This window comes from Pan paniscus, chromosome X, assembly GCF_029289425.2.
Source record: "Pan paniscus chromosome X, NHGRI_mPanPan1-v2.0_pri, whole genome shotgun sequence".
Classification (NCBI taxonomy): domain Eukaryota; kingdom Metazoa; phylum Chordata; class Mammalia; order Primates; family Hominidae; genus Pan; species Pan paniscus.
In genome coordinates, this window is record NC_073272.2 from 106,395,069 (window position 1) to 106,399,534 (window position 4,466).

A 4,466-nucleotide genomic window follows, 5' to 3' on the forward strand; every position below is an offset into this window, starting at 1 on the left:
CCATGACACAAATTCTGCCCTCCCTTCCAGGTCCTCCTTGAATCCACACTGACTGCAGGAAGCCTCCAAGCCACGCTAACATCTGCGTCCCTCTGCAGGCCTCTCATTTGAGCTTTTCCCCTATGTAGGGGTGCCAGCCCTCTTTTCAGTCACTTTTTTGGATAAGAAGCAAGCCTTTCTATCGAGGTGCTGTGGCTTAATCTTGTCTCCTCGCTCCCATCAGCACCTGGCACAGGACTGGGGACATAGCAGGCGTTCATTTCATGTGAACGGAATGATGTTGACACAGGTAGTTGGTCTGAGAAGACTAATAGATTTAGTCTAGCAAGTAGCCTTGGGGCTCTATGGTAGGGTGGCAGACAGCTATGACAGGTGCATGGGCCAGGGTGGGATTCTCTGTTCGTATTGGGGCCTTCTAAGGCAGAGCACCCAAGATCCCAGGATACGAGTAGTTACAGAGGGTCGCTGTTGACTTGGCTGGGACAGCTCATGAACAAGGCAGGTCAGGAGTAGGAAAGGGCACAACAACAGCAGAGGTCCTTTGGGAAGGAACCTAGGAATCCTCTCCTCTTCATGCCCAGCTGTCTCCTCTACTGACAGGACATTTCTAAGCATAATTAAAATTTCATCTCCACTCTTTCCCAGACCTCTTCCCTCCCCCTTCCAGCCTCAGCCTAGACCAGCAGCCCTAAAAATGTGGTCCAAAGACCCAGGGAGCCCCTAAAATTCAGGAGGTTCAGTCAAAACTACTTTCATGGGGCTGGGCATAGGAAGTATATATGGATATATAAAGCACTTCTGCATACTGAAGTGCAATTGTCATGAGGAAAAGCACTTGCACAATTGACTTGCAAGCTAAACTAGCGAATTTTTTATGGAACTCTTTTTTTTTTTTTTTTCAGACAGAGTCTGGCTCTGTCATGCAGGCTGAAGTGCAGTGGTGCCATCATGGCTCACTGCAGCCTCGATCTCTCAGCCTCAAGCGATCTTCCCACCTCAGCCTCCCAAGTAGCTGGGACTATAGGCTTGCGCCACCATGCCCAGCTAATTGTTTTTTTTTTTTTTAGCAGAGACACAGTGTCGCTATGTTGCCCAGGCTGGTCTCAAACTCCTGGGCTCAAGCATTCCACCTGCCTCAGCCTCCCAAAGTGCTGGGGAGCACTTTATTTTTTTTTACTTGAATGATTGACAGATAAATTGTGGTTATTCAAACTTGGGTGCTTGGCAAGTATTTTGTTAAAAATGGACAAAATGATCCTGTCACCTCAAGGAAAACAACTGTTACTATTTGTTGTCAATGATAAAAGTTACGCTTTCAAGTAAAAAGCACAATTTTGGAAAACCTGTATCAGCCACTGTGAGCTTGAGAGCTTCTCAATATCCTAAAGAGCTTTCTAATAAGATTAGTAGGGATACTAATGAATGTGATTTTTTAATATTGTAGAATCAAAAAGCGAGTCAGCAATGGGAAGATCTGCATAACTGGGTGGACTGATATTTTCCAGATGACTAATGCATGATGTTACAAAATCATGCATGGATAACAGATCCATTCAAAGTGCAATTGATTTTTTTTTTTTTTGAGACAGAATCTCACTCTGTTGCCCAGACTGGAGCACAGTGGCACAATCTTGGCTCACTGCAACCTCCACCTCCCAGGTTCAAGCAATTTCCGTGCCTCAACCTCCCAAGTAGCTGGGACTACAGGCGTACACCACCAAGCCTGGCTAATTTTTGTATTTTTTCTACAGACAGTGTTTTGCCATATTGGCCAGGCTGGTTTTGAACTCCTGACCTCAAGTAATCCACCCACCTCAGCCTCCCAAAGTGCTGGGATTACAGGTGTGAGCCACGGTGCCTGGCTGACCAGTAGATTTTAATGTAACAGAGTACAAAAGGTTCACCGATACGGTTTAGTTTCAGATTCAACATTGCAAAGAAACATTAAGAAACAACCACTTGTGAAGTTTAGGTGTAGTTATCAAGAAGAATCCCCACACCATTTATTAGTTTTGTATTGCTGCCATAACAAATTACCACAAACTTAACAACTTAGTACGATGCCCATTTATCATCTCGCAGTTATATAGGTTAGAAATTCAGGTGTGTTCACCTGAGTTCCCTGCTTAGGGTCTCACAAGGCTGAGATGAAGTGGTTAGCTGAGCCGGGCTCTTATCTGGAGGCTCTGGGGAAAAGTCCCCTTCCAAGTTTACTCAGGTTGTTAGCAGAATCCAGGTCCTTCAGGGTGTGGGTCTGAGGCCCCCCTGACTTGCTGACTGTCATCCAGAGGCTGCTTATGGCTCCTAGAGGCTACCTACACTCCTTCTTACGCAGCTCTCTCCATTTGGAAACCATCAACGGCATAGTCAAGTTTGCATCTCTCTGACTTCCGACTTCCTTTTCCGCCACTAGAAAACTTTTTTTTTTTTTTTTTTTTTTGAGACAGGGTCTCGCTCTGTGGCCCAGGTTGGAGTGCAGTGGTGCAATCTCGGCCCACTGCAACCTCCACCTCCCGGGCTCAAGTGATTCTCCTGCCTCAGGCTCTCAAGCAACTGGGATTACAGGCACACACCACCACACCCGGCTAATTTTTGCATTTTTAATAAAGTGGGTTTTGCCATGTTGCCCAGGGTAGTCTCAAACTCCTGAGCTCAGGTGATTCACCCACCTCGGCCTCCCAAAGTGCTAGGATTACAGGTGTGAGCCACCGCACCCGGCCACAAACCCTCTTTTAAAGGATTCCTGTGATTAGGTGAGTACAACCTTGATAATTTCCCTTTGCCATATAACTAACACAAACATGGGAGTGATATCTCATCAGAAACACTCCCAAAAGAGAAGAAATTTATAGGCAGGTGAGGGACATTTGGGGGTCATTCTTAGAATTCTGCCTAAAAGGACTATTAAATACCCCCCTTCTCTACCTCCCTATCTTTGTGGGGCTGGATTTTCTTCACACACTTCAACCAAAAACCACATATTGCAACAGCTGGAGTGCAAGAGCAGATATGAGAATCCAGCTGCCTTGTGCTCAGCCAGACATTAAAGAGATTTGCAAATATTGAATATAATGCCACTTTCTTGCCATTTTTTTGTTTTGAAAACTATAATTGTCATAAATATATATTATTTATGTTATAATGTAATAGGTTTATAATTTTTATTTTAAAGTAATACATAAATAGTTAAAATGTAAGTTTTAATTTCAAATATGTTCAATGTCAATAGATATAACCCTTTGGAGGTTAGACAAATAAAAGCCCTTTGGAGTCCTCAATAATTTGTTAACTAATATCTTTTATTTGTTTATTTTTAAATTTGCATAGATATTAAGGTGCTGAATGACAAAATGTGGAGGGATGTATAAAATTCACTCTTTTGGGTGTGCAGCTCCATGAATTTTGACAAATGCATGGAATTATGTAACAACAATTAAGAGTTTCAACACCCCAAATAATTTCCTTATGCCACTCCATTGTAGTAAACCCCTTCCACTACCCCAACTCCTGGCAACCACTAATCTATTATCCATCCCTAAGTAGTGTAATTTCAAGAATGTCATATAAATAGAACATAACAGTAAGCAGCTTTTTGAGTCTGGCTTCTTTCATTCAGCATAATACATTTGAGCTTCACCCATGTAGCTGTGTGTATCAATAGTACATTCCTCTTGATTGTGAAGTAGTATTCCATTACACAGATGTACCAGTTTATTCGTTCACTAGTTGAAAGACATTTAGGTCATTTCCTAAATAAGAATGTAAAGTGGTCCTGAGACCAAAATGTTGAGACCCATTGACAGAATGTGCTCTTCCCAGAGCTCTCCTCAATTTGGGATTTTTGTGGACCAGTGGAATTACAAAATTTTTTTAAATGAGGGAGAATCAACATATGGTTTTCAAACTTTTAATTTTGTTAATTAAGGGCATTGAAAAATACTACCACCTCTTATTTTACAAAAGAAACCTTAATACCAACTATTCAAAGAATAAGTCCGGAATTACAAGTAGTCTTTTAAATTGAATAAGCTTTAAATAATTTACAAATCTTGCTACATTGGCCTTAGTTTTCTCCTATTGGTGATCCTCTACCACTCCCTTCCTTTCTTCTTAAGTCTGTGCATTAGTGCTTAGGAAGCACTTGCTCAACATTTCTCCTCCTAGATCTGCTTATCCATTGCCTCTCAAACCTTTATTCTCTCTTTCCTCCCAGACATGTCTTCATGAGGCCTTCTGCTGCCTCCCCTCCCAGAACTTCTCTTCTTCACCCACCTTTCTCTTACATAATCATTTTGTCTCTCCTTCCTCTTCTCCCGGACCCCTTTCTTCCCAGACCCATCTAGTGTTTCCCTTCTTAACACAATCTCTTCTCAGTCTGATTCCATCAATTCAATGGTGCACCTACTATGTATTAGACTAGAATAGTGATGAAAATAACAATTGAAAGCCAAACCCAATCTGCACAA